This window comes from Pelodiscus sinensis, chromosome 2 (genome assembly GCF_052426305.1).
Source record: "Pelodiscus sinensis isolate ZL-2025 chromosome 2, ASM5242630v1, whole genome shotgun sequence".
Lineage (NCBI taxonomy): Eukaryota > Metazoa > Chordata > Testudines > Trionychidae > Pelodiscus > Pelodiscus sinensis.
This window is the reverse complement of record NC_143053.1, coordinates 240,507,511-240,528,053: the sequence shown is the minus strand read 5'-3', so window position 1 is coordinate 240,528,053 and position 20,543 is coordinate 240,507,511. Positions and strand designations below refer to the sequence as shown.

At 45.3% G+C, this 20,543-nt stretch overlaps 1 protein-coding gene across 10 annotated transcripts in view; it reads left to right on the top strand.

Moving 5' to 3' along the window:
• The window catches only part of ZMYND11 (zinc finger MYND-type containing 11), a 177,295-nt gene that overhangs the window by 27,087 nt on the left and 129,665 nt on the right, over window positions 1-20,543 (top strand). For 2 of the 10 annotated variants that reach the window (XM_075922719.2, XM_075922721.2), the window contains exon 2: window positions 10,188-10,274. The exons of the other annotated variants lie outside the window; for them this stretch is intronic. The gene's annotated coding sequence lies outside the window, so the exon portion shown is untranslated. The remainder of the gene's footprint in view (window positions 1-10,187; window positions 10,275-20,543) is intronic. 10 annotated transcript variants of the gene reach the window in all.

Below are 20,543 nucleotides of genomic sequence, written 5' to 3'. Positions count from 1 at the left end.
ATCAATTGGACTATGTCAATTGGAGGACTTCTCCTGTTGATGTAGCTACCACCTCTTGGGGAGGTGGAGTAACTGCAACAATAGGAGCTTTCCCATTGGAGTGGATAGCACCTTCACTAAAAACTACAGCAGCACAGCTACACTAGTGCAATTGCATTGCTGCAGCTCTGTAAGTGTAGACAGTTACTGTCTTCCCTTATATAGCATTTCTCTGTCATGTTTAGCTACATAAAAGTATCCTCCTGAATTTTCTCTTCCTTGTTGTAAATACTTATCTCTCTGACATGGCCAGTGAGGATGATAATGATAAAAATTTACTTATAATATAGCTCCTTCAATTCTAGATATTGAAATATTTTACAAATATTAATGAATGTACCCTAGTGAGGAAGATAACATTATTCCTGCTTACAGGTGTTAAGGGACTTGCACAATATCACCCAGTAAATATGTGACAGAGCCAGAACAGAACCTGATCACTCTGGCTGTGTCTAGACTACAGTTCTTCTAGAAAAAGATACGCAAATTGCGAACCTCAAATTGCATAGCTTTTTCCGCTTCTTTTTTTTTTTTTTGGAGGAAGCTTTTCTGACATTTGGCCCATCTACACTGGACCAAATGTCGGTAAAAAAACCTTTTTAGGAACATCCCTTCTGCCTCGTAAAACAAGGTATATAGGGATGCTGAAAAAATGCGTCTGCTCTTCAGAAATTTTTTTTGGAAGAGCAGACATGTTCCTTGGACATGGCAGAGTTTTTCCTGTATACCCTCAGTCTCTTGTATTAACCACAGGACATTCCTTCAGAAACAGATTAAGTTATTACTTTATTGATGCCTGCTGTCAGCTACCAACTGTGCATTGTAATGTCTGGTCGCAAGACCCAGAGATCCCAGGAGAGTAAGCAAACTACCTGCCTACAGTTGCCAACTTTCTAATTCCAGAAAACTGAACACCTTTATCCCACCCACTGCCCTGCCCCTTGCCTAAGGCCCCATCCCATCCCTTCTAGAGGCTGCACCCTCGCTCACTCCCCCTCCTTCCATCACTTGCTCTCTCCGATCCTCTCTCATGTGCTCATTTTTACTGCAAGGCTCAAACACACATATTTAATGATTTGACAGCTGTATTGTGCTAAGTTCAGGTTTTATTTGTTACAGTATGCTAGAACTGGCAGCAAAATAGTCAAAAAAGGTAATTTTAAACAAAATGAAATTTCACAAAGGTTTTTATGATTCTTTCCCTCCTCTCTTTCCATTATTTTGTAACCAGCTCCATGTTTTTTAGACTATCTTTCTATTAAGAAATCCCAAATCTTCACGTAGGCGACCTGTGGACTTTGGTCATTCGACTCTGATCCCAGGACAACAGAGGAGTTTGGCAACATCCCAGGCCTTTTTCAGAGTGACACTGCTCACCCTCAAATGAGGAAGGGGACTAGAAAAGGGGTCCCAAAAATTTCTTGTCCCAACCAAACTGGCCAGCGTGCGGCTGGCAGTTTTACCCTCACGGGGTTGAAAAACAGTGAAAAGAAAGATGATATTTGGAGCATGGAACATTCGCACCCTCTTGGACAGGGAGAATACTATGAGGCCTGAGAGAAGAATGGCCCTCATAGCAAAAGAACTGGTACGCTATAACATTGACATATCCACCTTGAGCAAGACTAGACTTGCAGAGGAAGGATCCATCTGCAAACCGAAAGGAGGTTACACCTTCTTCTGGAAAGGCAGGCCAGAAAACGAAGACAGAATCGACAGAATGGGACTTGCCATTAAGACATCACTTCTGTGCCAGCTTCCTGACCTACCAACTTGCATCAGTGAGCATCTGATCAATTTCCGCTTCCCCCTCAACCCGTTTCGTCACATCACAGTCATCAGCACTTACGCCCCCACTCTGACCAGCAGCGGTGAAGCAAAAGAGAGTTTCTACGAAGACCTTGATCATCTTGCGAAAGCAATTCCTCCTAGTGATAAGCTTCTCCTGTTGGGTGACTTCAACACCAGAGTCGGCAAGGACTGTAGGAACTGGAAAGGGGTGCTGGAGCATCACGGCATTGGTAACATGAATGCCAATGGCCTCTTCTTGCTGAACTTGTGTGCAGAAAATGACCTGACGGTTACCAACATTCTCTTCAGGCAGGCTGATAAATACAAGACCACAGGGATGCACCTGATATCAAAACAGTGGCATCTGATTGACTATGTCATCAGTCGCAGGCAGGACATGTGTGCTGTTAAGATCACTAGGGCCATGCGAGGAGCTGAGTGCTGGACTGATCATAGACTCATCAGATCTGTCCTTATGCTGCACATCACACCACTGTACCGCAAGAAGCTCAAGGTTGTCAGACCTTCCTTCAACATCAGGAAGTTGCAGCATATTGGTCATCGTGAGCAATTTGCAGCCTACCTTGATGACGTGCTGATGTCCCATGGCCCTTTGACTGGAGACCTAACACAAAAATGGGACCAGTTCAAAGCCCTGGTGACGGAGTCAGCTAAGTCGACACTAGGACTAAAGAAGAGAGTTCACCAAGACTGGCTTGACAAAAATGACAAGACCATCGTGAAGATCTTAGAGGAAAAACAGAACGTATTTTTGGTATGGCAAAACGACCAGTCCTCAATCTCCAAACATAACTGTTTCAAGCACCTTCAGAGTCAGGAGCAGACTGCACTTTGCAAAATGCAAGATGAGTGGTGGGAGAGAAAAGCTGATGAAGTCTAACATTATGTTGATACCAAGAACTCCAAGATGTTCTTCAGTGCTATCAATGCTGTGTATGGACCTTCAAAGCTAAGTACCACTTCTGTCTGCAGATGGCATCACCCTCCTGAGGGAGAAGAGCAGCATCAATGATAGTTGGAGAGAGCACTTCAGCAACCTTCTCAATAGGCTCTCCATTGTTGACCCTGCTCTAGATCAGATCCCTCAGAAACCCACAATAAACAGTCTTGACCTGCCCCCTATAATGGATGAGGTCAAAAAGGCAATCAGCTAGACTAGCTCTGGCAAAGGCCCCGGGATTGACGGTATTCTTGCTGAAATAGCAGCAGGACCAGTGTCACTCAAAGCCTTTCACAGCATTTTGACCAGCATCTGGGAAGAAGACGACATGCCCAAAGATTTTAGGGATGACACAATCATCTCGCTCTTTAAGAACAAGGGCAATAAAGCTGACTGTGGAAATTACCGGGGCATCTCCCTTCTCTCTACTGCTGGGAAGATCTTGTCTCGAGTCATCCGTAACCATCTGATCACCAGCATCTCAGAGAAGAACCTACCAGAGGAACAGAGTGGTTTACGTCCAGGCCACAGCACCATTGACATGATCTTTGCTGTTTGTCAGGTCCAGGAAAAGTGCATAGAGCAGAACTTGGATCTATACGCCATCTTTATAGACCTGACCAAGGCGTTTGACACCGTCAACAGAGAAGCCCTGTGGATTATCCTGTTAAAATTTGGCTGCCCGAGAAGTTTTGTCAGCTTCATATGCCTGTCTCATGATGACATGACTGGGTTTGTTTTTTCGAATGGTGAGTTTTCAGATCCATTTGATATATCCAGTGTTCTGAAGCAAGGGTGTGTGCTGGCCCCAGTGCTATTCAACCTCTTTTTTACATGTGTCCTCAGCCACACAGTCAGGGACCTGGACCATGGAGTCTATATAAAGTAGAGGCTTCATGGGTCACTTTTCGACCTTCGTCATTTGAATGCTAGAACCAAGACGCTTGAGAGGCTCATTCTTGAAGCCCTTTTTGCTGACGACTGTGCACTTATGGCACACAAGGAATCTGATCTCCAGCTTATTGTCAACAAGTTTGCTGAAGCCACTCGCCGCTTTGGTTTGACCATCAGCCTAGGAAAGACCGAGGTACTGTTTCAGCCTGCTCCAAGATCTGCTGCTCTCCCCCCTTCAATTTCTATTGAAGGAACAGAGTTAAAAACAGTGGATGAGTTTAAGTACCTCGGCAGTGTGATAGCCAATGATGGCTTCCTTGACAAAGAAATCAATGCCAGGGTCTGCAAAGCCAATCAGGCATTAGGACATCTGAGAGCATGAGTGTTGAATCAGCACAATATTCGACAGTCCACTAAACTGAAAGTGTACAAGGCTGTAATCTTGACCAGCCTCCTGTATGGATGTGAAGCCTGGACCTTGTACAGAAAACATGTGAAACTACTGGAGCGCTTCACACATGCAGCCTGAGGTCATTACTACACATTCGATGGCAGGACAGAGTCATGAACTTGGACTCTGACAGAGTCTTGACAGAGCAGGAACCACAAGCATTGAAGCCATGATTCTGAAAGCCCAGCTTCATTAGACAGGGCACGTCATTCGAATGGAGGAGTCAAGAATTCCTAAGTAAACTCCTCTATGGTGAACTCTCCCAGGGCAAAAAGAACCAAGGTAGGCCTTGCAAAAGGTATAAAGACTGCATAAAGGCCAACATTGCTCATGCTGGATTAAAGCCAAAGCAGCTAGAGCAGCATGCAGAAAACTGAACAGGATGGTGTGCTCCCATACAGCATGTGTATGACCACTTCGAAGAGCAGCGACACATATGCCTGATTGATGCTCATGAGAAGAGAAAAGCAACCGTAGCAGCCACACCGACAGAGCCAGGACAATTCCTTTGCCCCCACTGTGAACGCCCATGCCGTTCAAGGCTTGGACTCCTCAGCCACATGCAAGTCCACAACCGATGGAAGCTCAAGACGTCCTGTGCAAGCTCAAGACGTCCTCATTGGACAAGATGGACTACCCATTACCATTATCTATTAAGTCGTCACCGTTCTTGTCTGTCTGTCATGAGATTTTCAACTTCCGCTCCTGTGCATGTGCCTTGCCCCTCTTGCACACCCACCAGCCATCCCTGCCAGCTCCTGCAGGCGTATACTTGTGTGCTCTGCTGCCTGGCTTCCCTGAAGAGGCAGGCTGCCTGCCAACTCCTCCACGTGGGCCTGCCTGCCTCTGTGCCACCAGCTCAGGCTCCTGGCGTCCACCTCCCTCCGCCAGGCCACCGATGAGGCAAGCCACCCTTCACCAGCTCTGGCTCCTGGCCCCCCTGGGAGTCTCCCCCTACCACCTCCTACACACGGGCTCTCGCCAGGCTGCATCCCTGCCTTCCCCTCCCCCCCGTAGCTCTTGGCCCCCCTCCCCTGGCAGGCCACTGACCAGCTCCCAGCCCCCCCCCCTCCTGAGAACCCCCTCCCGAGCAGCTCCAGCTCCTGCCTCCCCCTCCCGGCAGCCCACTCCCCCTCCCCCTCACCAGACCGCTGACCAGCTCCCTCCCTTGCCAGGCCCTTCCCTCGCCGTGCTGCATCCCAGTCCCCCCCGGCAGGCTGCCCCTGCTCATCAGTCCGCATCTCAGCCATTCCAGCAGGTCTCCAACAGGGCAGGTTGACTCCACCAGCTCCGGCTCATGGAACCCCCAGCAGGCGTGCCCCCCCAAAAGACTAACATTTTAAAAAATTAAAGTATATTTTAAAAAGACAGTCTTTCTGAAAGCGTACCAAAAGACTGAAAATAAAGTTTTCAGCTACCAATTTAGGAGAAAGATTGGATGGCTAAGTATGATTCAAGGTAGCTGCAAACTGTTAGCCATCCAATCTTTCTTGTAAATTTTATTTTCACCTTTTGGTGCACTTTCAGAATTTAATGTTTTTATTTAATTTTACGTGTGGAATTAGTGGTTACACATTTATAAGCAGCAGGGCAGGCAGGAACTGGTCCCCGCGGGGAGCCAGCTTTTAAGATAGCTCCCTGGGAGCACTGGTTGCAACCTGCCCCCACCGTGCTGCCTCCTGATACAGAGGCAGCTGAGTGGGGAGGGGTGCAAGTAACTGGGTGGGTTAACTGATGAGCCAAGGCTTTTTGGTTAACCGTGTATACACGTACATGTTAACATCCCTAATTTACCTCTGTAGTAGAAAGTGACTCCCATGCTTACATGCAGATACATACTTCTATTCCTGAGTTCACATCTAGCATGCACTTCCACATTATTTAATACTGGGGGGCTGCACCCACTGCTTGCTGTGCTTGCCAACCCCCCTCTCTCTGGCCGCTTTCGCAGCCATAGAACCTGATGATGTCATTCTGTTGCACAGCAGGCAATACTTTTTTTTATACAGAGAGAGATTTCAATTGTTATTTAGTGAATAGAGACCCCAGTTAAGATCAGGCCTCGAGGGCAGTAGGTATTAGCCATACATAAAACAGATTTTACAAGTAAGAGTTTATAATGTTGCTAGGCAAAACTGGCAAGAAATATATGATACACTGTCTCTTCTTCAATTACTAGTCAAAACATTCACTTTTTAAGAAATGATACATTTCTTTTAGTGTCCCCTTCTCTTTTTAAACTTGTTATGAAATGAATACACACATATGTTATGTCATCCTTTTTTGTGTGTGCAAGCCAGCAAAAGGAATAAAAGTCAAAGTGTTAAGCTGCAAATTTTATTCATGCAGTTATACACACATACAGCAATATAAACACTTCCCTATACAAAGACACAGTCTCTTATGCACATACAGTGCATGCATATACACACCTGCCAACATGGCAACACTTTTTTGTACCCTTTTCCAGGGCTGCCTCAATCACTGAGCCAGGAGGGGAGGAGGGTGAGCTAGAGGTGAAAAGATAGGTTTGGGGTGCAGGAGAGATGATAATGGGGAGGGAAAGAGGCAAGGATGAGAGCAGGGAGCAGTAAGGAGAGAGGAAGAGGGTTGTGGGGGTAATGTGGGGTGGGTGGTCACAGAGGCATAGGGATGTAATGGGAGTGTAGCAGTGTATGGAGGTGAATGGGTTGTGGGGCTGTGAGGCACATGGGGGTGGCAACTCTGGGTGGTGGAGCAGATGGGTGTTAGAAAACTAAGGGCTACAGGGCTGGGATGGGTAGATGTGGTGGGGGGACAAGCCAGGAAGGGATGGGGAGGCATGCAGTAAGGGGGAAGAGGAGTGGGACGTGGAGGATGCAATGATGAGGGATGGATTTGCAGGAGTGCTGGGACAGGGAGCGATGTAATGGAGGATTGGCGATATGGGGGGTTGGAACAGGGAGAGATGCAGCAAAAAAGATGAGGGTGCAGCCCCATTCCCAGCATGTGGAGATGGGGATATACATACCTTGAACTCCTGGGTGCCAGCAATCGGTGGCAGACTGACCACAGTTCATTGGAGGGCATCTGCCGTAGCTCAAGTCCAGCCACACGAGTGTAAGGAGAAGGCATCTGGGCAGCATTGAAAGATACGTGCCACGCGAGCCCTCAACAGCTGCCTGCTGAGCACTCGCAAGTTGGGCTAGTTCCCCCCCAAGCTTGAGCCAGCTAATGGGACCTGTGCTGGAGGGAAGAGGGGCTTCTGCCATGGAGCCTCCTGGCCGCCCCCAAGGCTAGGAGCTGGACATGAAACCTGAGAGTCACAAGGCATAGTGACTAGCAGGGAGCCTGCCAGCCTTGCTACAGGGCGCTGCAGTGCTGCCAACTGGAGAGTCAGTGGCCTGGTAAGCAGTGCTAGCCAAAGCTACCAGTATACCTTTTTGAAAGGGTGTTCTGGTCCAAAATCAAACTCCTGGTCACCCGTACCTGGCAAGAGGACAAACAGCAGCACTAGTTCAGATAGAGCAGACCCTGGGAAAGGGAGAACAAACAGGGCTAGAATCAATCAGGACTTACAGACGGGCCAGGCAGATACTAGCAGAAAAGGCAAAAGCATCCTGTCTGTTTTCTACCTCCATTTCTGATTGCAGAAGAGTTTTCCAGCTTGTTTCTCAGGGCAGACATTCTTTTGTTTTTCTTCCTCCCACTTTGTGTAACTTTGACACACATGCATATGTGTGTGTGTGTGTGTGTGTGAGAGAGAGAGAGAGAGAGAGAGAGAGAGAGAGGAAAAACCTGTTGAGACTGAACAGGACTAATTTTAACAGATATAAAAATGTGTTTGAATATGTATGAATGAACGAAAGTGAAGCATTATACTATTATTGAAACTATTTTGCATCTTTTCTGTTCTGGTCATTACTAACAAAAGCTAGAACAACACTTTCTTAGATTGTAAATAAAAATATTTCAAATACCGTATTACTGTGTGCGGTGACAGTCTCTCTTTGTTTTTCCTTTTTTATTTCTCAATTTGGCATGTTAAAATACATTAGCTTTATTTTTATTTTCTAGTCAGGATCACTTTCTGATTCATTTTATGCACTAAGACCATGCTGTAGGATTTGGGTGACATATTTTTGTAAAGGAACTTTGATAGATTAAAAGTATTAGCTATCTTACTTTTTTGTAAAATCTCTGGGCTCTTTTTTTCAATTATTGACCTAGTGAAGAATGGAGTTCCCATAACAAGAGCTCTGCCTTTTCTCAGTGCCTCCATCTTCCATGTGAGGAAAGAGCAGGGTCCATGTCCTATGTGGTAAAAGTTGTTCAACAGGAAAAGAAGAAGGAATAAAACAAGACAAAGAAGAACAACAAAGCAGTGTCCCAAGCTGAGGGTTCAGTTTCATTTACAGAATTGCAGGAACACGAAAATATGGTCAGGGAACACATACCTTCAGATGAGGATACTATGAGTTAGGGGAGGGGAGAACAGACCGCAGATCAGCATACATCTAACAAAACTGACAGTGCTTTAGCTTGCTATGGTAGGAAAATGGATGAAATAACCAAATAAGCTAATTAGAGAAGCATATAGCTATGATACCAAGATACCATGGTAATGGGCTGCATAAAAATGGCTGTAAGGATCTTGGAATAAAGGGTTAAAAAAACCCTGTACTGATGTGATGGATTATAAAAAAGAAATGAAGCAATCCTTGGAGTATCTTTCAATCCATTGAAGTATCTTTCAATGCTCTCCTCTTTCGAGACCCAGAATCTTCTTTATAAAAAAAAAAACCTGTTCGACAAACGAAACAAATAAAATTCCTTTTCTCTTTGTGTGATAGAATATAGTTCAAGGCAAGATCTAATAAAGAATAAAGCAGAATTTGGCTTGTAATGATATTTAGTTGTATTGTCTCCAACCCTCAAGGTGCTGAATATTCTCTGGACCATTAAAATTTAGGGCTCACAACATCTTATAGGGTCCCAAAAGAGAAACAAGAGAATACCGATGGAAGTGTTATGTTTTAACAGATTGCTCAATTTCCCTTTCTGTTATTAAACATGCAATCCACTGCCCCCACAACTCAAACTTCACCCTAGCAGAGTTTTTATTCCAAAATAGTGTCAGAGATGCCATTAAATGCACCAACAGCTTTGCTAATGCTATTAATTTTATGTGTAACTTGCTGGGATACTACAGCAGTGGATGGCAGTATAAAATACTAATGTAGATGGATAATCCTTCATGTCAGTACTTTGCTGTTTTGGAGAGTAGCACCTTTGTTATTAACTTTGAAAAGTAATATTTGAATGTTGCTCATATGAGATGATACATTTAAAAGTCTGTCTGCATGGCTGAGGCAGTTTGTGATATGTTTGGATCCTTAAGTTATAGAGATTATGGATTTGTGATCTGTTTTAAAAGTCGTCATCTGGTTCATTTTGAATCTAATATGCTGAATCCTGTACCTTAGAAAGCTTGTTTTGTTCTGTATATACTGTATATTTTACAAGGTTGATATGCTAAGGCTAGTGGTTTTGTATATGTTTGTAGCCAATTTATGACCAGATTTATTCCATAGTCTGGTTTACTGGAATATATTAATAGATATAAATTATAATGGGTGACTATAATTTTTCCTGATAGTATTGCACAGCCTTATTTCTATTATTTTTGTACTTTCCTGGGAAAAAAAACGTGCTACTTAGATGGCTTTCTTTTGGATTTCTTTTCATCTGTTTGGTTAAACATGACAGCAAACTCCTATACTGATATCTCTGGTGAGTGCAGGTTTTACGTTGTATTCATCCCTTCATTTCTGCCTGCTTCTTCCTTCAGCCACATTGTCACATGTCTCCTTTACTTAATATGCTGACTTATAAAATAACTGTTTGTTATTAGGACTGAGTCTTGGAGCATCCAGGCAAGGGCAAAATGTGAGTTTCACTGAGTACACAAATATCTGCAAGCTATGCCTCTGGCTGGTTAGCCACTGTGCATAAAATAGTGTTTCTTCATTCTGCTATTATATTGAAATGATTTTTTTTTTATTTTTACAGGCTGGGGAAAAGACAGGAAACCAGTCCTAGAAATAGAATTGTAAACTGTGGAATTCTTAACAGGAAATTATTTTACAAGTTGTCCTGGTATGTCTGTTTGAGGCATTTCTCCATGTATTTGTTTATTTAAAACTGTCTACAGTCATAACAGTGATATTGCTCTGATTCAGAATTGTAGCCACCCTTTCTTTACAGTTCCATGATGAAAGAAACAGGGCAGTGTAATTCAAGAATGGATAGAGTAGCAGACTTGGGTAGTATACCTGATTCTGCTGGTGACTTCTGTGAGTTTGAGCTAATCTCTTAATTTTTCTGAGCTTGTTATCCTAATTCTAAATAGGCGTGATAATGCTTATCCAACATTAGGTGCTTTAAGATCTAATCAGCGGGTCTATTAAATTGTTATTTTATGAGAGTACAGAAATAGTTGTGCTCCAGATCAGTTCCTAATTTGTTTGGTCACTAATTCTTACATGACACTTTTTCTAGAAGTAATATCCAGAACTTCTGAAATTAAATATTCTTCTGATTTTTTAAAAAATGCTCTTGAACTTTGATCCCAGCTATAGATTCCATTACAAGGTTGTAACTCCTATTGAATATATTGGCTGATTGTATCCATGTATTCAGTGAACTGTGGCATTTCATCAACTCCTTATTATATTTTATATAATAATTTCCTCCATCCTGCCCTTCCCCTTTCCCTTCCCTCCTTCTAAATAAGCCCTTGAGATATTATTGTAGTTAAAAGTCTATATTGGAATGACTTAGACCCACATCATTTATAGACATTCAGCATTCAACATCGGACTTCTAGTGTCTAGGCAGTTGCATAGTATTGACAGTACTTGTTAGTTATGAATGCAGTGTCTCTAGTTTTAGGGCCTGTTCTTTGAAGAATAGCAGCAATCTCTACTTACACTAAAGTCAGCAGCAGTGGATGGCTCTCCACTCCTTGCTGAAGATGTTGGCACACTGGTGGACAAATACTGTGTTACAGTCAAGTCTAAGGGTCCCTAAGGGTACTCCAGAAGATCCTTGAGTATTGTTCCGTCCTAATTTTTCTCACTCCCGAATGGAACGAGATTCGTTATGTGTACCAATGTGGAGGTGATGTGTGACATCACTTTCATATTGGTGCACTTAACAGAATTCATATGGTGGAAATGGGACTAAGGGGTTCTGCGAATGGGAGGAGGCTCCCATTGAGTTGGAGTGCAAGGGGTGTGAGGTCCCTGGGGTGGGGCTGAGGATGAAGGGCTTAGTGGTGGAAGAGAGAGTTGGACTGAAAGGGCTGTGGGGATAGGGATTTGAAGTGAAAGAGGAGACTCTAGTCTGGGAGGTAGGGTCAAGGGATTCAGAATGCTGGAGTGGGTTGTGGATTGAGGCAGGGGGTTGGGTGCAGGAGGGGGTGAAGGCTCTGGGGTTGGTTTGGGATGCAAAAGTGCGCTTCAGGTGTGGGGAGGGGCTCAAGGGATGAAGGGCTGGGGGTGTAGGAAGTGGCTTTGGGTTGGGGGCATTCAGGGTGGTGTAGCCTATAGGGCTAACCTGCTTGCTTGCCTATAGATATATAAATTTATTATTTCCTTATGGTTTTGATTATTTTGGCAGCTTGGCTGTGACATGGGAGACTTACAGGCTATATCCTGTATGTTGAGCTAAGGCAAAGTTAGTATTTTTGCCTGGGACCTTTCACCCAGATGGTACAGTTATCTCACATATGTTTGGGACCTTTTACCTAGATAGATGGTGATAAATTAGAGTGACTTTTCATAGTAAGGGGATTCCAAAAATACCCCCAAATGTAGCAGGTACCTTATTACTTAGAAAAACCCAAAGCAGCCGGTTGAGACCAGACTGAATAACTGGGTAAAACAAAAATAATAAATGTGACAGACAACCACAAAAGCCCCATGGTAATGAATTGATGCATATGATAATGAGTTGAGATCAACGATATACTGACCTATTGCAAAAAGACACTTCACCATTAGTTAGGTGAGGAAATACAAATACGGAGAAAATGAAATATCCCCTACTGAATATGCATCAGACATAACAACGTCAACTTAACATAATAAAAGTGGAATCCCAGCCTAGGGGAGATAGAAGGAGATGTAGTCCTTGGGAGATGCCAGAATAATGGCCACTGGTAATGATGGGGGAAGGTGAAGGTGACGAGGAAGGTGATGGCTAACACCTCAGGTTTGTTCTAGAAGAAATGCTGTGAGAACATGGTATGGAAATACAGATTTACATTCCCTAGTTATCTTATGAAGTTGGGGTGTTTGTGACTTTGTTCAATTAATTAATAAACTATATTTGCAAATATATATGAGTTCCTACAGTGTGAGTATTGCATCTGTGCACATCAGGGTTCCCAACCACAGAATAATCGAACACTGGGCCTGATCCTGGGACAAAAAAGGCTGTCAACCCTAAAGGTGGTAACTGGAAATTTTTAAGCAATCTTAGATCAGGCAGCAGTGGGGCAGGAGGTTGGGGCTTGGGCTTCCTTGGGCAGCTTCTGGGCAGGAGCACTAAGGCAGGCTGCCTGGTTCCTACCTGTCCTGGGGCACCACACTGCACCCCGAATGCGGCCAGCAGGCCCAGCTCCTGCGGGAGGAGGGGCACGAGGCTCCATGGTGCACAGAAACTTGTGGTACCTCTACATAGGAGATGGACCTGTTACGCTGGCCACTTCTCCACTGACCCCAACATAGAGTTGCCCCATCGCAGGAGAGAGAGCCATAGCTGGCAGAGAAGGACCTCTCCCTGCTGCAGCCCTAAATTCCTGTGCAGGGCTTAACACATGGCCGCACAGCTTTGGGAAAACTTAGCCCCTGGGATCTCCGAAAGTATTTTTTGGGGGGGGGGGGGGGGGTGTCTAGAAACCCCACTGAGAAACTCCTCTCCTTCCCTCAACTTATTCCCCTCCTTCCCAGTGCCTCCTTCACCCTGGGGAATCTCTGGTGTGAATGAGAAGGAATGGGGACCTTGTCTCCATGCTGCTCCAATGTCTCTGCAGCCCCTGCAGGAGGGCAAGGGAATCTCTGTGCAGTTCCACCCCAAATGCTGACTCTGTAGCTCCCATTGGCCAGGAACTGCGGCCAATGGGAGCTGCAGGGGCAGTGCTTGCAAACAGAGGCAGCACATGAAGAGCTTTGACTCCTCCCTCCTACCTAGGAGTCACTGCCAGTGGAATGTGCCAGTCGGGAACCACCTGAGGTAAGCGTCACTCCCTCACCTCCTCCAGCACCCCAACCCAGTAGCACTGCAACAGTTTTTGGAGTGGAAGACTGAGCTGCACCCCGTATCTCTCTCTGTGCCCCTGACTGCCCCCTAGAGCTGGGTATGTCAGCAGGGACCCCACATGCACGGGAGCCCCCTCCTCTCTGCGTGTAAATATGTAACTGCTGAAATTGTCAGCGGTTACACATTTACATAAATAAACACATTTTAACATCTCTAGTTGAGATAGCATCTTTTGGAGGTGCTCAGTCTTCTGCTTTCTGTTTCTCATCAGAGGCCACATCAAAAAATATTATAAATAGGGCTCTGCATTTCACAGCTATGAAAAACTCATCAGACTATGCAATTTGGTCTCCCCCATGAAATCTGACTGTTGTAGGGGGATTGTGGAATTATCACCCTTACTTCTGTGCTATCTTCAGAAGTGGGAGGCCAAAGTGGTGTCTGCTGTGTGGGCACCCAGCTGTGAAGATAGTGGCACTGCCAGTTGCATTGCAGAATTGAGGGTGGCATGATATGGCTGAGGAAATAATCACTTTTGGGTGAGAGCAGGGCTGGATTTACAGGTTGCTAACATGGATAACGATCTGGGAACTATAGTCAGGGGTCACTGTGATCACACCCTCCCAACACACAAAGACAGCCCAAATCAACTTTAACCTCTGAGCACTGGGCCTGGAGCCAGGGAGAGACAAAGCAGAGAGCATCCCAACCAAGGGTTGCTACTATGCACCAGGCTCCAGCTGCTAGTCCTGGAAGGGCTGTTGAGGGAAGGGATTTCCTATATCCCTGCATGAGTCCTTCCTGGGGTCATCTCAGACCTCTGTCTGATAACCAGACAGCTGTGGGAAGCTGTAAGGCTGATGGCTGAGAGCCTAGCTTTGAAGGCAGCACTACTGCCAGAAACAGTGCAGAATGGTGATTACAACACTGTGAATTTTCTGATTTACATTTCTGAAACCATGAAATTTCAGATTTTTAAAAACTCATGGCCATGAAATTTAGCAAAATGGGCAGTAAATTTGGTAGTTCACACTAATTACAAATAAAACAATGTTTAGGGCTCATTGTAGAAAAGAGTGCATCAAAATAAATGAAAGCTACACAGATAAAATGCAGCATGGTCTGCATCCTCTGCTGGTCTTACATAGGTACAATAGTCCTGAATCTTGTAGTTACAACAATTTAAATAATTATTTACTTAGATATTTGACATTCCATCACAGTCTTTGCTCTCTTTTCTCTCATTAATATTGCAGTCTCTCAGAAGCCCATGAGTCCTTGCCCTTCATCCTTGTTTACTTCTGACAGTCTTTAAAGGTGGGATGCTCCTTCCTAACCTAGATTAGAGTTTGTGGTTGCATTTTAACTTGAGATTTGATTGCCTAATAGTTAGGTAATTAACATGACTGTTCATACTCATCTAGGTTGTTCACACACTTTTATAGGGGGACACAAAGGTCTGTGTCCCTAACCCTAACCCTAACCATAGGTTGAGCCACAGAAGTTTATAAAATGTTTGGAGTAGCATTTACATTTGTTAACTAATATAATAACTGGCAATCAATTAGTTATATCAGTTAATTAAGTTAGTTGAAAGCAATGGGATTTTGGTCTCCAGGTATTCTTTAAAATCACGCTAGGTGCCACTCTCTTTAGGCACCCAAAAAACGTTTAAAAATTGCTCTGAAATAAGGATGTTAAGTAATGTGTAATTGAATAGTCAGTGCATTTTTGCATCGACTATTCGATAGGGTGGCACTGCCCCTTTGAAACACCACTTGGACTCCTTGGACTCCCCAGCTGACCCCTTTCTAGTGAACTTGAGGCTTTGGTTATGAAATGCAAACTTACTGGCAATTTATCACAGAATTAATATACTGACAATAGTGATTATTCAGTTCACCATCTGGGAAGGGAATTTATCCCTGTGTTCTTTCTGGCAAAATATTTGTGTACAAAGATACCTTTTTTAAATTATCCATTATTTCTGTCTACTTAAAAGCACCCTTTTGTATCATTTTATATACAACTTAGAAAAATATATTTGAATATCTATAGTACTCTCCCTTCAGGTGACTATTAGTTGTCTAGTTTAGTGTATGAAAAGTGTAATATACTTCCTGATGCCCCAGATCAGAGTCCATTTCCTGTTGGTGATATGAAACCTACTGTGCAACACCACCCTGGAGTCTTTCCAGTCATCCTGTTACCATAAAAAAAAAATCTGTATCTCGATGCACACACACACATATGAATGATGTGGCTACTATTCTGAGTCTTAATTTAACCTTGAGTTACAGGAATGCCTTGTCTTCAATGAAGGTCACACTCTTAAAATTACTATAGCTGCTCTTCTACAATAGTCTTCACGCTCTTGGTTGTAGCACTACATTAAATTATTTGGGGCTAGCCTACACTTTTTTAAAAAAATTATTTTGAGCTGCTTCACAACAGTCTGTTCTTCCCTTTCTTCAGACTTCTTTGTTGTTATTGTTTTTGTTTTGTTTTGTGTGAGTGCTTGTATGTAGTTCCAGTTCCATGGGGAGGTTGCAGAATAAAAGGCTGATCCTGTTAACTTTTAGGTTTGGCCTAGAAAAGTTATACTAGGATATCTAGACTGGTTGGGGAAGTGCTTTCTGCCTTCAGGTAGTTGGTAATAAATTGGTAAAAACCTCTAAAAACAATCACTCCAAGAGTTTGTACTACTTTTGCTCTACTGGTATAATTAAAGCAGTGTTGCCAACTCTATTGTGAAACTGCTAATTTCACAATATCTGGTGTTTTTCTTAAAGCGCCAGTAATCAGGATATTGCATGAGAATCTCAGTTTTCATTTAAAAAAAGTTTCCAGCTCTTGTTTGTGTAGAAGAACTTGAAAATGCTAAGCAAGTCTGCCCTAATAGCTTAGAAACCAGAAATCAAATCAAATAATCTAAATTTTTTTTAAAAAATCTCATGGTTTTGAAGGGTCTGTCTTATAATTTTTGAACACTTGTGGTTGGCAATACTGTTAAAGTGGTACAGTCCTCCTTGATAGGTTGAGGTATGTCAGTATGAATATGCTTATTGTCAGGGCTCGCCGAACCGCGGTGAGCCCTGCTTGCCAGCCGCAGCATGCGCAGATCGCCCGAACCCGGCTCTTCTGAGTTGCAATCTACTTGCCACGGGCAAGTAGATTGCATTATTTGTCAAGCCCTGCTTATTGTATAAAACAACATATTTCTATATGGGAATAAGTAAAAGCTACACAAGCATAACTTGTATTCACATTAGGCTTGTACAGGCAGTCCCCGGCTTACGTACAAGATAGGGACTGTAGGTTTGTTCTTAAGTTGAATTTGTATGTAAGTCGGAACTGGTGTCCAGATGCAGCCGCTGCTGAAACTGACCAGCGGCTGACTACAGGAAGCCCGAGGCAGAGTTGCTCTGCCATTGGCTTCCTGGAATCAGTCGCTGATCAGTTTCGACAGCAGCTGAATTTGGATGCCTGGGACAGAGCAGCTGGGGCGCTGCCGGGTAGGTCCCCGCAGCGCCGCACCTCAGCGCTGCGGGGACCAACCCGGCAGCACCCCAGCTGCTCTGCCCCAGGTGTCCCCAAGTCAGCCGCTGCTGAAACTGATCAGCGGCTGATTCCAGGAAGCCCGGGGCAGAGCAACTCTGCCTCGGGCTTCCTGTAGTCAGCGGCTGGTCAGTTTCAGCAGCGGCTGACTTGGGGACGCCTGGGGCAGAGCAGCTGGGGTGCTGCTGGGTTGGTCCAGTAGCGCCGAGGAGTGGAGCTGCAGGACCAACCCGGCAGCGCCCCAGCTGCTCTACCCCAGTGTCACGAGGCCGCCCGTCCGGGCCGCCGCCTCTCCTGCTTGCCCCTAGGCCGCGCTCAAGATACCCCTTGACTCTGGATCACCGGGCGGAGTGGGGGGTCCGGGCCCGCCCTCTCTCCGGACCCCGACCCAGGGCCCTGACACTGAGAGGCGCCCTCTCAGTGGTAGCAGGGGGGGCCGGTACCCCAAAACACCCCCGCTCTCGGGTTACACGGCCCGCCCTGGGTCTTGCTCCACTCCGCCGGCCCTCACTGTTTTGGGTACCCGCTGGTCTCTGCGGGCTCCCCGCTGCCTTGGCTGCCTCCTTGCCCGGCTCCCGTGGCTCGTTCCGTGGCTCGTTCCTCCCTCGCCTGGGTCCCTGCTCCGGCTGGCTCGGCTGCCACAGGTCTCACCACCGCTGCCTCTGGCGCTCCTAGCCCCGCCGCCGCTGGCTCCTGCTCCGCCGCCACTGGCTCCTGCCCCGCCGCCGCTGGCTCCGGTCCTCCTGGCCCAGTCGGGTCCGCTGGTCTTGCCGGTTCCGCCCGTCCCGCCGGTTCCACCCCCCTTACCCTGGCCTTCCCGGCTCCTTTTATCCCCCCTCCCCTTGCCGTCCCTGGCGTCGCTCCCCCGACGTCATCACTGGCGCGCCCCGGCGCCGCGTGATGACGTGTCCCTCCGCCCCCGCTCGGGCCTGCCGCGCTGATTGCCGGCTCCGCGGCGGCCCTGTCTGCCTCGCTCGAGTGGCGGGGTTGCTCCACCCCGTCACACCCAGGTGTCGTCGGCGAGAAAAGCCTGGTCTGCTGTTGCACCCTCCCCCCCCCCCGCAAACCAGGGAGACGTGGGTGGCAGGACTGCCGAGACGTGCCACGGTCCCGCCTGCATCCTCCGCGGCTTTGCTCCCTGTCTCCCTGGTCTGCTGGGGGGGGCTCCCCCCAGCAGACCAGGGAGACGTGGAGCAGCTTTTCTCGCCCCGGAGGACGCGGGCGGCGGGACCGCAGCGCATCTGGGCGTCCCGCCGCTCACGTCCTCCTGGGCAAGAAAAGCCCCGTTCGTAACTGCGGATCCGACATAAGTCGGATCCGCGTAACTCGGGGACTGCCTGTACTGATAAAATTATGTCCATACTAGATTGAACTCTGACCAATGTAGTAATACTGGTACTAAAACTGTGTATACTAGACCAAAACCACGAATAACAAAAAGGAAGTGTGACCTGTCAATTTGTGATTGTGGCTGAGAATAATTATTTTAGATGCCATTCGGATTTATGATTGCAAGAGGTAACTAATTGTGACAGAGGGTCTATAATCCTGAGCTAATGAAAAGAGGGGGAAAAATGCTTGAGAGGTTTATTGAGAGACCTCGCCAAAATTGGGGACAGACAGCCAAAGTGGTCAATGAAAAAGCAGTGCATGAACTAGTTTGTTAAGCTGTGGAAGGGCAGCCATTAAACTTCATTAAGAGTTTCTGTTTTTTCAGAGGACCGTCTCCTGGGAGGTGGAAACTGAAACTGTGTACCAAATCCTGCTCTCTCTTTCTGTCCTTAGAACAGTGTTTGGGAAGACTAGAAATGGGAGTATCTGTGGGGAACAAAAGAGCTGTTGCTGGTCTTTGGGCAGCAAGCAGTGTTGATAGGCTGACCAGACTTATCAGACAAACACCTCTCTCCTCAGCATTTCCTGAGGATAGTTTAGGTGGCTCTTGGTCAGTGTGCTGCTTTTGTGAATTTCCTCCGTAGGCTCCTAATTCTCCTGATGCATTGTATGGGGAACCAGTTGCCTTATAAGAGATTGCATGGTGCAGCACTTAACTTTTAGGCCCAGCTGATTTGCCGAATTCACAATCACCCTTTTGCCATAACTTTTAAAAAGAGGATCTAAAGGGTAAAGAGTTTCTGGACTCTATAGCTTCTCATTCAGTCTCAGTTGAAGGGCATCAACAAAGGAGTTGTTCCTCAGTAGTCCATCTTATTTCAGTGGGAAAATATGAAAAGCAAAAGAAGAGATGAGAGTTAGCAGTGGTGTTGGCCATAAGAGCTATGAAATGATGCACAGAAGAGGAAACAAAAGGGGATTAGAGATATGATTAGATATAACTGAAAAAATAGGACTATTTAGCCTGGAAAGGAAAAAGAAGACATGGATGTCTGCACTGAAATATTCAAAAATACAGAGGAATTATGAGAATGATTAAGTCGCCCTCCACCCTCAAATGAATGGCCTGTAACTTTAGAACAAATACAAATATTTCTTCAGTCAATATGCACACAGCCTGTGAAATTCGCTGTTAGTAGAGGTCATCCAGTCAAATACAGGGGATGGATGTTTTTAAAGAGCTCAATAATTTAATGATCTACAATTGCACCTAGGCGTGCTAAGGGAAGGATAATCATATCTTGTTATTTTGAAAATAAGTCAGTTTATATTGCATGCAGACATCTGGAAGGAATCCAGTCCCACCCCATCTCCTGCAAAGCTTTGTGCAATAAGTGTAGTTCATTATTGGGTTGGTATTTGTGTGATGTCTTCTGCAGCATCAGATACTAGCTACTGCCAGATTTCAGATACTGGATTTTGTGTTCCGTTATGTCAAATCCACTGCTTCTGCATTATGTTAATCTTCTGCTTTTAAAGGCTTTTGGTTGTGATACTGGCATTCTTCTGGAAGAAGAGACTCATGGTTTTCCTTGTGTACCTCAGTTCTCCATGGTACCTTAATGTAACTGACCTTGCCTTAATAGATAGTTTCTTCTGAAATATATTAGGAAGTATATTTTATATCTTGAGGTGGTTTTAAAAGCTTATAATTTCAATTAGATCTTTCATTTCAGAGGGGTGTGAAAGAAATATTTACACAATTGAATTACACATAGCCCCATCATATGTAAGTAAGAAGAATTTAGATATTTTAAACTATAACTTCTTCATCTTCAAGTAGTGTTCCTATGGATAGTATCAGAGGGATAGCTGTGTTAGTCTGGATCTGCAAAAGCAATAAGGAGTCCTGTGGCACATTATAGACTAACAGATCAGCTGCTAGAACTGGACCTCACCCTCCCTGACTGAATTTACCTCGTTTATCTCTAGCCTTGTTCTGGCCTGCATATTTATACCTGTCTCTGGAAATTTCCACTACATGCATCTGATGAAGTGGGTCTTTGCCCACAAAAGCTTATGCTTCTATACATCTGTTAGTCTATAAGGTGCCACAGGACTCCTTGTTCCTGTGGATACTCCACTTCAGAGGGGTGTGTGTTTGTGCTTGTGTCCCCCACATGACTTTTATCAGAAATTTTAATGATCAGC